This window comes from Schistocerca cancellata, chromosome 2 (genome assembly GCF_023864275.1).
Source record: "Schistocerca cancellata isolate TAMUIC-IGC-003103 chromosome 2, iqSchCanc2.1, whole genome shotgun sequence".
Taxonomy (NCBI): Eukaryota; Metazoa; Arthropoda; class Insecta; order Orthoptera; family Acrididae; genus Schistocerca; species Schistocerca cancellata.
This window is the reverse complement of record NC_064627.1, coordinates 897,553,652-897,568,144: the sequence shown is the minus strand read 5'-3', so window position 1 is coordinate 897,568,144 and position 14,493 is coordinate 897,553,652.

The window sequence follows — 14,493 nt, the reverse complement described above, 5'->3', positions numbered from 1 at the left end:
CGTCGCTGCTCTACCCTGCAGCACTCTCTCATGTCCTCTCCCGTACTGTACTGCACTCCCCCACTTCCATACAGTCTCTCCACGTGTCCTTTTTGGAACGATCGCTGTGATTGTCTAGAGGGCTCCCACTCTGTCTCCAAGCCAACGCACACTCACAAACTTAATGAAACACATGCGAAATACTGGATTTACATTTAAATAACGTGAAATTAAATAAATATTCCCAAATCTGGACCATAAACACACTCTAACACACATTATTAAATACATAAACAAATTAAATAAACATATACCAAAGGAATAGAAACAAAGTAGGCCTGTAGCCTGTTGGCCGGTGTGGCCGTGCGGTTCTAGGCGCTACAGTCTGGAACCGCGTGACCGCTACGGTCGCAGGTTGGAATCCTCCCTCGGGCATGGATGTGAGTGATATCCTTAGGTTAGTTAGATTTGAGTGGTTCTGAGTTCTAGGGGACTGATGACCACAGATGTTAAGTCCCACAATGCTCAGAGCCATTTGAACCATTTTTTTGGGCTGTAGCCTAATGTTTCTGTGCTTTCTAAACACAGCAAATATTTGACCAATTTCTTCAGGAATAGTATATATCGGATATAAACAAAGATATAAATGAGTAAATGTACAGGGTGTTTCAAAAATGACCGGTATATTTGAAACGGCAATAAAAACTAAACGAGCAGCGATAGAAATACACCGTTTGTTGCAATATGCTTGGGACAACAGTACATTTTCAGGCAGACAAACTTTCGAAATTACAGTAGTTACAATTTTCAACAACAGATGGCGCTGCGGTCTGGGAAACTCTATAGTACGATATTTTCCACATATCCACCATGCGTAGCAATAATATGGCGTAGTCTCTGAATGAAATTACCCGAAACCTTTGACAACGTGTCTGGCGGAATGGCTTCACATGCAGATGAGATGTACTGCTTCATCTGTTCAATTGTTTCTGGATTCTGGCGGTACACCTGGTCTTTCAAGTGTCCCCACAGAAAGAAGTCACAGGGGTTCATGTCTGGCGAACAGGGAGGCCAATCCACGCCGTCTCCTGTATGTTTCGGATAGCCCAAAAAAATCACACGATCATCGAAATATTCATTCAGGAAATTAAAGACGTCGGCCGTGCGATGTGGCACCATCTTGCATAAACCACGAGGTGTTCGCAGTGTCGTCTAAGGCAGTTTGTACCGCCTCAAATTCACGAAGAATGTCCAGATAGCGTGATGCAGTAATCGTTTCGGATCTGAAAAATGGGCCAATGATTCCTTTGGAAGAAATGGCGGCCCAGACCAGTACTTTTTGAGGATGCAGGACGATGGGACTGCTACATGGGACTTTTCGGTTCCCCATATGCGCCAGTTCTGTTTATTGACGAAGCCGTCCAGGTAAAAATAACCTTCGTCAGTAAACCAAATGCTGCCCACATGCATATCGCCGTCATCAATCCTGTGCACTATATCGTTAGCGAATGTCTCTCGTGCAGCAATGGTAGCGGCGCTGAGGGGTTGCCGCATTTGAATTTTGTATGGATAGAGGTGTAAACTCTGGCGCATGAGACGATACGTGGACGTTGGCGTCATTTGGACCGCAGCTGCAACACGGCGAACTGAAACCCGAGGCCGCTGTTGGATCACCTGCTGCACTAGCTGCGCGTTGCCCTCTGTGGTTGCCGTACGCGGTCGCCCTACCTTTCCAGCACGTTCATCCGTCACGTTCCCAGTCCGTTGAAATTTTTCAAACAGATCCTTTATTGTATCGCTTTTCGGTCCTTTGGTTACATTAAACCTCCGTTGAAAACTTCGTCTTGTTGCAACAACACTGTGTTCTAGGCGGTGGAATTCCAACACCAGAAAAATCCTCTGTTCTAAGGAATAAACCATGTTGTCTACAGCACACTTGCACGTTGTGAACAGCACACGCTTACAGCAGAAAGACGATGTACAGAATGGCGCACCCACAGACTGCGTTGTCTTCTATATCTTTCACATCACTTGCAGCGCCATCTGTTGTTGAAAATTGTAACTACTGTAATTTCGAAAGTTTGTCTGCCTGAAAATGTACTGTTGTCCCAAGCATATTGCAACAAACGGTGTATTTCTATCGCTGCTCGTTTAGTTTCTATTGCCGTTTCAAATATATCGGTCATTTTTGAAACACCCTGTATTTATAAGCATGCTGCTACCGTTTTTTTGTGTAACTGTGGAGTACTTACGGCCTGACGGGACCGATAGTAATCAGGCACTTTAACCTCCAATAACTCGTGTACTATTAAAGTTACATGCCTGTATTTTACACCAATTTAGGTTTACACTAATAGCTTTCTGAAGACATGTCGATCGACAAAATCGGATGAACCGTTTATATTTAGGAATTTCGTTGCTGGGTGTTACTTGTATAATTTATCGTCAGATACTAAACTTTAAACTAATAAAGATATTGAAAAGGAATTCCCAGCCACGTGGACGGCCTGGCCCCCGGCTAACGTTAGGCACCACACGGCCGCCGAGGAGGTGCGGCCCGCTGAGAGAGAGGCCCCAGCGCGGCCACACCAACTCCGAACTTTTCAGTACGCCACAACTCGCCCGTCACCTCACACGGCTTAATTAAAGTATGACTCGGTTGACAAATGGCGCTATCCAAAACCGGTGCCGAGGCAACTGTGATGCACTACGGACCATCGATGACAGGGATGAACGAAGACTGTGGAACTGAGTGCGGGCGAATAGACTTGCAACTGTTGAGCAGCTGACCGCCCTGATGAACTAAGGGGCTACCAACAGTGCCTCCTCAACGATCGTTCAGCGAACGTTGCTCCGTATGGCCTTCAGCAGCAGGGGCCTGGTTCGCGCACACATGCTGACACATGTCAAGGCTGGTGCACACTAATACCGCAACTGGACTTCCAGAGAATGGCGAAAGGTGGCATTTTCTGATGAATTACTTTTTATGCTCCATCGGACAGATGACCGTTGGCGTGCTCGGCATCAAAAGGCAGAAAGCAAATACTCTGCAATGATATTCGGAAGGGTCGAGGCAGAGGAGGGAAAGTAACGGTCTTGGGTACAAAGGACCAACCACAAGTACGCATTTATCCTTGGGGACCATGCACACCGCTACACGACGTTTGCCTTTCCTCGGAGCGATGGTATCTACCAGCAGGACAAAGTAACGTGTCACCCAGCTCGCCGGGTACATGCGTGGTTCGAATAGCACCAGTGTCAAATTACGGTACTCCCCCGGCCAACAAATTCCCCGGATTTAAACCCATTCGAAAAGGTATCATCTGATTCGGGCTGTTCTCGCCATAGACCAGCAACCGGGAACCCTAACTCATCTACAGCTACATCTATATCCATACTCCAAAGGCACCTGACGGTGTGTGGTGGAGGGTACCTTGAGTACCTCTATCGGTTCTCCCTTCTATTCCAGTCTCGTATTGTTCGTGGAAAGAAGGATTGTCGGTATGCCTCTGTGTGGGCTCTAATCTCTCGATTTTATCCTCATTGTCTCTTCGCGAGATATACGTAGGAGGGAGCAGTATACTGCTGGACTCCTCGGTGAAGGTATGGTTCAAAATGGTTCAAATGGCTCTGAGCACTATGGGACTTAACATCTATGGTCATCAGTCCCCTAGAACTTAGAACTACTTAAACCTAACTAACCTAAGGACAGCCCACAACACCCAGCCATCACGAGGCAGAGAAAATCCCTGACCCCGCCGGGAATCGAACCCGGGAACCCGGGCGTGGGAAGCGAGAATGCTACCGCACGACCACGAGATGCGGGCGGTGAAGGTATGTTCTCGAAACTTCAACAAAAGCCCGTACCGAGCTACTGAGCGTCTCTCTTGCAGAGTCTTCCACTGGAGTTTATCTATCATCTCCGTAACGCTTTCGCGATTACTAAATGATCCTGTAATGAAGCGCGCTGCTCTCCGTTGGATCTTCTCTCTGTCTTGTATCAACCCTATCTGGTACGGATCCCACACTGCTGAGGAGTATTCATGCAGTGTGCGAACAAGCGTACTGTAACCTACTTCCTTTGTTTTCGGATTGCATTTCCTTAGGATTCTTCCAATGACTCTCAGTCTGGCATCTGCTTTACCGACGATCAACTTTATATGATAATTCCATTTTAAGTCACTCCTAATGCGTACTCCCAGATAATTTGTGGAATAAACTGCTTCCAGTTGCTGACCTGCCACTCAGGTGGCCTCGGCAGTGGAGACAGCACGGTTCCACATTCCTGTCGGTACCTCCTACAGTCTCACTGATGCTCTTTCTGCACGTCTCACAGCGATCTGCTGCAATAGGTGGTTATTCAGGCTTTTGGCAAGTGGCCACATTAAACTGACTGAACAGTGTACAAGGAGCGATCAAAAAGTTTCCTTTTAAGCGCTTTGCTGCAACATATACGCAACGTAGCCCGACGCCGAGGCGGGTATACGAGTATAACCTCTCGTATTTTCTATTAAGTTGTCATTCGGGGATACTAATCATCTTCGGGAATAATTCTTACTTACTGCGATATTTTTTTTTATAAGTACAGAACTCTGTTTGTGTGGCAGTTGGTCACACTGTTATGAAGAGCGCTTCACGCGCTGTGTGTAAATATGCGCACGCCGCACTGACGCGCTGTCTTGGCTTGGCAGCCGTTGAGAATGGAGCTCCCGTTGGATGTTAACGCGAAGTGCGAATTGAGCGCAGTTATTCGGTTTTTGAACGCAAAGGGCACTGCGACGATTGAAATCCATCGCCAATTGACGGAATTGTATGGTGAGTCGTGCATCGATGTTAAAAATGTTCGTAAGTGGCGTTGAGAGTTTGCAGCTGGTCGGACCGAAATTCACGACGCAAAAAGGAGCGGGTGACCGTCAATTTCCGAGGAGACAGTATTGAAGGTTGAGCAAAGCATGCGTGAAGATCGGTGGATCACCCTGGATGATCTCTGCACGTTGGTTCCTGAGGTTTCCCGAAGCACCGCTCACAGAATTTTAACGGAAACATTGAACTACCGGAAGGTGTGCGTAAGATGAGTGCCACGCATGCTGACTGAGGACCACTTGCGGCAACGAGTTGATGCTTCCCGCGCATTTCTTCACCGCCTTGCAGCCGAACAGGACAACTTTGTGGACTCAATGGCCACGGGTGACGAAACTTGGGCATACCACTTTACGCCTGAGACCAAGCAACAAGCACGCCAGTGACGGCATCCTTCTTCGCCAAAGCTACGGAAATTCAAACAAACGCAGTCTGGCGGTAAAGTGATGACAACCGTCTTTGGGATCGGAAAGGGGTATTGTTGATCGACCCTATGCCCACTGGAACCACAATTAACGCTGACAGCTACTGTCAGACTCTGAAAAAACTCAAGCAGGCAATTCAGAACCGGAGAAGAAGAATGTTGAGCAAGGGCGTACGTATTCTCCATGACGACGCTTGCCCACATATCGCTCGGCAAACCGTTGCTCTCGTGCAACAGTTTCAGTGGAACATAGTCACCCAACCACCCTATAGTCCTGACTTGGATCCCAGTGACTATCATTTGTTCCCTAGGTTAAAAGAACATTTGGCCGGAAAGTGATTCAGCTCCGACGATGAGGTGAAAGAAGAGGTTCATAACTTCTGAACAGCATGGCGGCGAGCTGGTATGACATGGGCATACAAAAGTTGCCACAGCGTCTACAAAAATGCATCGACAGAAATGATGATTATGTCGAAAAATAGCTAAATCTTCAAGCTGTAAACTGATGAAAAACCATTGTAGAAATAAACAGTTTATGTACTTATAAAAAAATATAGCAGACCTTACTTTTGGGATTACCCTCGTAGAAATATATTACAAACTAATAGCCTATGTACAACATGAAGGCATATATTCTTTACTTCCTGTAGACAGAACACAGGAAGAGAATGAAACTTGAGAGCGAAATAAAGTTTCATCCAGCTGGGACTGCACAGTACGCCAAACTGTGTATCTGCCAACGAACGGCAGACTCCCACAGATTAGATGAGATTAGATTTACTTTCATTCCGATTGATCCGTAGTGAGGAGGTCCTCCAGGATGTAGAACATGTCAGAAAAACAACAATACATGACAAATAATTACAACTCAAACAAATAAGCTAGTGTACTATTCCACAGGTCCCAAGTGGCATGGTCATCATTTTTTAATGAATGCTGTATGAAAGAATATTTTTACAAATACTATTGCATTGAATTAAAAATAAATTTTTTAAAATTTATTCGTAAGGTAATAGACATGTAATACAACTACTAAATACTTATTTACAATGAACACATTACTGCACTGAACTGGTACAGAAGTTAGATTCTACTTACACACAAACACACACACCACACACACACTTATTTACAATGAACACATTACTGCACTGAAATTGTGCAGAAGTTATATTGTACGAACTAATCAGTTAGTTCTACTGAGAAATTCATCAATGGAGTAGAAGGAGTTGGCCACCAATAAATCCTTTAGGCTTCTATTAAACTGAATTTCATTGGTGCACACCTTTTTGTACAAGACTAAGTGACTTTAAATCATTGTGAAGATTATTCTTATTTCTAGTATTGATTCCATGAATTGAGCTGTTGGTTTGAAAAAGTGATATATTTTAATGACAAATTTCGTTAAGGAATAAATATATTGGGAAGCAGTAGCTAGTATCCCTAGTTCCCTAAACAGGCTTCTGCAAGATGTTCACCACTTATAACTCTTACTGCACGTTTTTGTGCCCGGAAAACTTTAGCTTGGCTTGATGAATTGCCCCAAAAAATAATCCCATATGACATTATGAAATGAAAGTAAGCATAATATGCCAGCTTTTTCATTTTTATATCCCCTGTGTCTGACACAATTCGCATTGCAAATATAGATTTGTTAAGACGCTTCAGCAGTTCTGTGGTGTACTCCGCCCAGTTGAATTTATTATCAAGCTGTAATCCCAAGAATTTAGCACTTTCCACTTCTTCTATCTGCTTGTCATCGTATGTTAGGCATATACTCGTGGGACACCCCTTACAAGTTCTGAACAGCATGTAGAATCTAATTACTGGTAATTGTGAAAGGCTTCAGATCTACGATGTTTCGTAGACCAAGTTATGTCTTACTTTTCGGCTATTCCGATCGATAGGCGTTTGCACGATGCTTAACTATTATGGTCCTTGATAATTATGCATAAACGTCTTTGTTTCCGCTGAATCAGAAATTTGATGTAATGACTGTACCTGTATTTCTGTGAGGTTCCCTTTCGCATTATCATATTGGACATTATTCCCTAATTCATTACCTTCCTGCAAGTACCCTTATTCCTCATTATTCTAATATGCAGTTCCCATGCTTCATTATTACTGCCCACATAATTTCCAATAAAAGGCTGCATAATCACTCCAGAATCTGGTGAAGTTAACACTAGGTGGATCTGATCACAGTCAGTATTTCCTCAATGTATAGTTAAAAGGTCTGTAGCAATTAACATTTCGACATTTAACCCGAACACGATCAAACAAAAATGATTTATTATTATGTTACCTATACCAATTGGTATCAAAGCTTCGTGCTGTATTGGTCAAGAAACGTTTTCCAGTAGCACGTCTTATTCTTAAATTACTTACTTTTATGACAGGTTACTCATTCTGATGAGGAGTAGAATCAAAGAATGCTTGGGACAAAGCACCTGCTTCGCTATCATTATCAAGAAGACAACACTCTGTTCATCTTGAGACGTTAGTTTTTACGAGGGTAAGTCAATTATTATCCGCAATTTAGTTATATATTTGTTTATTTTGGTAATACTGTCGTATTGCGTTGATGACGCCTACTTTGTATATTTGTTATTATATCTTTACAATTTTCAAGCTGCTAGGTTAGTTTCGTTATCGCTGCTCCGCTCTCTGTTTGCGCCAAAGAAGAGCAACGTTCAGTGATCCGTTATTTGTGGTCGGAAGGCGTATCAGGGGACGAAATTCATTGAATACTTTCGGTACAGCACGGGAACAGTGATTTGCCACAACGAAGTGTCTACGAATAGATTGAAAAATTCCGAAATGGTCGCATAAGTGTTACGCACGATGAAGGAGCCGGACGACCGTTTACCGCCACAAATGAAGAAACTATTGAGCGTTCACGTGAAATGTTTCTCTTCGACAGACTGTTAACTATTGACGAAGTGGCACATCGTCTGCAAATTAGTCACGGTTCTGCCTACGAAATCATCCACAACAGAGTTGGGTTTCATAAAGTTTGTGGAAGATGTGTCCCAAAACAGCTCACACAGTTGCATGAACAACCGCGTTTGGACATCTGCAAAAAACACTTTGGATTGCTATCGTAATGAAGGGGACAACTTATTAGACAGGATCATTACCGGTGACGAAACAGGATCCAGCATTATGAGCCGGAGAGTAAGTACCAGAGTATGGAATGGAAACATCCAAATTCTCCGTGCAAGAAAAAGTTCAAGTCCCAACCATTCGCAGGAAAACTGATGCTTACGCTTTTTTGGGACGCACAAGGTCCAGTACTGGAACATTATTGGGAAAGGGGCACAACAATAAACAGTGTACGTTACAGTGAGATGCTTACTGCCAGGTTAAGCCTGCAATTCGAAGCAAACGCCGAGGATTGCTGTCAAAAGGTGTTGTGTTTTTGCACGATAATGACCGTCCGCATATTGCTGCCCACACTGCTGAAACGCTCCAGAAACTCAAATTTGAAGTACTGGATCATCCTCCACATAGTCCCGATCTTGCCCCTTCTGACTATCAGTTGTTTGATCCACTCAAACAGGCAGTAAGAGGCCGTCGATTGGCTTCGGACGAAGCAGTGAAAGAAGTGGTGCATTCCTGGCTCGCAGCTCAACCGAGAACCTTCTTTTATGTGGGCATCAGGAAGCTTGTACAACGATGGACCAAGTGCGTTGAAACGGAAGGAGACTATGTCGAAAAATTATGTTCTTGTAAGTTTTCTATTTGATTACAGTAAAATTTTATAACTACTTTGCGGATAATCGTTGACTTACCCTCGTATAGCAGGGCGAGTTATTCTAGTTTGAGTAAGTTCCTCATTAAAGTCTTATAATTAATCCTTTTCAGTCTATCCCTTTGTTCAGTTGCAAGTACATTTACATTTAGATTCAAGGTATCATCAACATCTACATCCGCAGCTTCTTTTTCCAACCTGTCCACCGATTTTAAATCAAAGCGCTTGACGACTTCCTCTACTCTCGTTTGCTGCACATCAGCTAAACTACTCTCTGCCTCTCAGCAACTGCGTCTCCGCACAACATTGCTATCTATAACACTGTTTTCTGTTTTTAAAGTTTATGGCAAGTGAATACAGCTAATAGGTTTCCTGACCTCATTATTATTGCTACCCCCTTCGTCCTAGAACTCCTCCTCCTCGAAACCTTGTGAAACTGACCCGAGTTCCTCTACACAAACTTTTGCCATCAGTAACGAAGATTTAAGCCTTTACTTCATTCTCTTCCTCGTCTGATTCAAACCACTTAATTTGTTCTTCCCTAATATCTGTACCTTTTTCTTTTTCCTTCTTTTCGCATTTTTCTAACGTGTCCAAAGTGCTGTCAGCTACATAATGAGGGTGTTTCAGGACGCTACTAGTGCTGTCTGTTCCTATTTCATCATCACTGTTATCGGTTTGCGTGTGCTGACTGACTACAGTCTGTGTTTTTGTTGCTGGCTGTGTTACGGTTTTCGCCAGGTGAGCGCCAGTTTCCTCATAGACAGGACTTCCCACACGCAGCGTACTGGGCCCTTTCCATTCAGAATCACACAGGGTAACATTCTGCTCTCTGTCTTGTCTCATTATTTACACTTCTGCCTTTCTGTACCGATGGGCCATCGGTCTGATCGGACCGGTGTCTCGTTGTTTCTGTCATAATAATTATTCTACGACGACCCTGACCACGATAATTGGGACGTGTATTCTGTCTGACCTTCTGTAGTTCTAATACTCACTTTCCCACTGTCATTACTTCGATTGTTTATATGATTGTTGGAAGAGGTATTATTATTCTGCACCTGCTTCTGAGCAGCAACTACTCTTTCCACTCGCTCCAAACACTCAATGAACCTGTCCACATTATCTCTAGGTGCGGGAATGATTCTTTATTGTCAACACCAAGGCAGCTTACATCCTAGTACCATGATCATCATTTCCGGTTTCATCTTTTCTGTTAAATGCGACGGCCGTGAAACCCACTTTGTGGAGAACTCTTTAACTGATTCACAACCTGGTGTAATCTTTCTACCACTCCAAAATTCTCTGGACACATCATTTTGTTTGTGTGTCGAGCACTCATTACAACGCAATTTTAAGTTCAGAAAGAGTTTTACATAGAATCATTACGTCAGGTGCCCACAGCAAAGCATCTCATGGCAAGTGACGTCTTATGCAAGAAATTTCTTCAAGTTCAGACCATGCATTTGGTAAAACATCCTCGAAATAATTCCAGAACTCTAACGAATGAATTTGTTCCTCTGCTTCAAAAATGGACGACATCTGATAAAAGCTGCGTCAACTGAAGCAACATGCTGTACAGCGGTATTACAAGAGCTAACAGAAGTTACTCTATTTTCTATGTCAGTTGTACTAGTATTTAGGACTTTTACTTGTAGTTCCACTGTCTCCCCTACATGAGAAAACTTTTTGTCTACATCCCAGCATGATTTGACACAGTCATGCTTTAGTCTCTTAATATCCATATGACAAACATTTACTATGAGTTACTTCCTCAAATCGATTAGAGCAGAGTTTGGGTTCATTGCCTAGTCCTTCTCGCAACCTCCCTTCCATAAGGTCATCTATATCTTTGAAACTTTTACGAACTTTACCAATTTCGGTTTTGAAAATACTATGCAATTTAGTTATCTGTTGCCCTACTTTGGCTTGCATGTCACGGTGGCTGGAACCATGTTCGTAATTTAAGTTATTCAGTTTTTAGTTCATTTCCACTTTTAATTCTTTATTACTAGTTCAGTCTTACTACTTAGCTGTGTACTACTGGTTCAAATGGCTCTGAGCACTATAGGACTTAACAGCTGAGGTCATCAGTCTCCTAGAACTTAGAACTACTTAAACCTAACTAACGTAAGGACATCACACACATCCATGCCCGAGACAGGATTCGAACCTGCGACCGTAGCGGTCGCGCGGTTCCAGACTGAAGCACCTAGAACCGCTCGGCCACTCCGGCCGGCTGTGTACTACTGGATCCATCTTACTTTTCAGTTATTTATGATGCGATTTTCATGTTTAGAAAACAGTAATGGCATCAAATTTGATGCCTCTACGTTGCCGCTTGGCATTTTAACCGGTTTTAAAGGAGTATGTAGGATTTCATGACTTCACTGAATTTCAGATATACTGAACTCTGTTTCATTTTTTATAACTGGGTTAAATCTCCTTTTTTTTTATTCAGCATCAATTAGACCATCGTCAGAAACCAGTTCTAACTTCGCAGTAACACTGAAATTTACCTCCAATTTGAGGCGTAACGCCTTACATTCTGCCTATTGAGATCGGACATATTGCAGTATGGGTCACGCAAAGGACAGGTGGCGTCATATGCTCGAGTGTACACAGTTTCTTTGTGATCTGGTAGAGGACACTAGCTGACGTAGACTGTTCGAGCTGCAGTCAAAATACTGACATTTTTATTTGCAGTTCTGATTGTTTAATTTTCTAAATGTCTATTAACTGCTTTTATAATTGTGCTTAGTTATGAGAGTGAATGAAGGTGTGAATGTGAAATAATGTTTTATGCAAAGTTTTTATATTATACATCGACGTAACTGGCCCCGTGAGGAATGTTCGATAATGACGTGATCGTTATCATTTGAAATTGGGAAGTGGTTATAAATTATTTCATCAGTTTATGGTACTAGGGAAATGAGATTGTTATTGTTGTTGTTGTTGCGGTCTTCAGTCCTGAGACTGGTTTGATGCAGCTCTCCATGCTACTCTATCCTGTGCAAGCTTCTTCATCTCCCAGTACCTACTGCAGCCTACATCCTTCTGAATCTGCTTGGTGTATTCATCTCTTGGTCCCCCTCTACGATATTTACTCTCCTCGCAGCCCTCCAATACTAAATTGGTGATCCCTTGATATCTCAGAACATGTCCTACCAATCGATCCCTTCTTCTGGTCAAGTTGTGCCACAAACTTCTCTTCTCCCCAGTCCTATCCAACACCTCCTCATTAGTTATGTGATCTACCCATCTAATTTTCAGCATTCTTCTGTAGCACCAAATTTCGAAATCTTGTATTCTCTTCTTGTCTAAACAATTTATCGTCCATGTTTCACTTCCATACATGGGTACACCCCATACAAATACTTTCAGAAACGACTTCCTGACACTTAAATCTATACTCGACGTTAACAAATTTCTTTTCTTCAGAAACGGTTTCCTTGCCATTGCCAGTCTACACTTTATATCCTCTCTACTTCGACCATCATTAGTTATTTTGCTCCCCAAATAACAAAACCCCTTTCCTACTTTAAGTGTCTCATTTCCTAATCTAATACCTTCAGCATCACCCGACTTAATTCGACTACATTCCAATATCCTCGATTTGCTTTTGTTGATGTTCATCTTATATACTCCTTTCAAGACACTATACATTCCGTTCAACTGCTATTCCAAGTCCTTTGCTGTCTCTGACAGAATTACAATGTCATCGGCGAACCTCAAAGTTTTTATTTCGTATCCATGGATTTTAATACCTACTCCGAATTTTTCTTTTGTTTCCTTCACTGCTTGCTCAACATACAGATTGAATAACATTGGCGAGAGGCTACAACCCTGTCTCACTCCCTTCCCAACCACTGCTTCCCGTTCATGCCCCTCAGCTCTTATAACTGCCATTTGGTTTCTATACAAATTGTAAATAGCCTTTCGCTCCCTGTATTTCACCCCTGCCACCTTCAGAATTTGAAAGAGAATATTCCAGTCAACATTGTCAAAAGCTTTCTCTAAGTCTACAAATGCTAGAAACGTAGGTTTGCCTTTCCTTAATCTACCTTCTAAGATAAGTCGTAGTGTCAGTATTGCCTCACGTGTTCCAATATTTCTACGGAATCCAAACTGATCTTCCCCGAGGTCGCCTTCTACTAATTTCTCCATTCGTCTGTAAAGAATTCGCGTAAGTATTTTGCAGCAGTGACTTATTAAACTGATAGTTCGATAATTTCACATCTGTCAACACCTGCTTTCTTTGGGATTGGAATTATTATATTCTTCTTTAAGTCTGAGGGAATTTTGCCAGTCTCATACATCTTGCTCACCACATGGTAGAGTTTTGTCAGGACTGGCTCATCCAAGGCTGTCAGTAGTTCTAATGGAATGTTGTCTACTCCCGGGGCCTTGTTTCGACTCAGGTCTTTCAGTGCTCTGTCAAACTCTTCACGCAGTATCATATCTCCCATTTCATCTTCATCTACATCGTCTTCCATTTCCATAATATTGTCCTCAAGTACATCGCCCTTGTATAGACCCTCTAATTAAAATCTAAAAATGAGATTATAATTTCGGTAAAACAGTGTTGTTAAGAGCGAGTTAATTTGATATCTGTGGGTTTTCAAAATTTATTTATGCTAATTTAGTGTTCTGATTTAGTGAAAACTTCTGGCTGGTTCTGTGTGTAGGCACGGGATTGAGCCGTTTCGATGCTGCTTTCCGATGGGATGGCTGTTCCTCTGCCAATCCGAAATTATTATATTCACGCGTATTTCTGGAACTAGGAACTTCTATTGTGTAGAGACATGAGGAGAGTCGGAAACTGGATCTCATTGCGATCACATTTATTGATAGGTGCTTCGATGAAAATTATTAATATTCTGATATTTCGGTACGAGAATGTTTGAGAAGTGGCGTATTGTTTAGAAAAGAGTTCTATTTAACGCACGATGGTAAGTTCGGAGCTTTCGGTAATATTTAAAATAACTAAATTTCGCATGACGTGTTGCTTCCTCGCGAACGTGAACAGTTCGTTAAGTGAGACTGATTGTAGTAACACTTGAGCGATCTATTCCACGAGAAAAACCGTTAGTAAGTTTTCTACAACGAATAATTGTCGTAAACTGGCTACGTTTGTGAATGATGTGTGTGTGTGGACCTTTCAGCCATTGTACAGTTTATAGTAAGGATTGGAAGTAACTGACGTATGCAAGCTTACAGTAGTAGAGTGATATTTTACGTACATAAATAGTTTCATTTGACTATTACTAACCTGCCACCGACAAAACAGTTTCTAATGTGACTTGTGGTTACGAGGTTCACAGCTGTTTACTCTATAGCTTCTTCTGGCTGAGAACTGCGTTTCAGTAACTACAAGGAACCGTCTGTGTGAGAAGAGATTCACCACGAGGTGAAAGGAACATTATACGCAGCAGCAACGCACCGTTGTTGATGTGGTCTTCAGTCCTGCTACTCT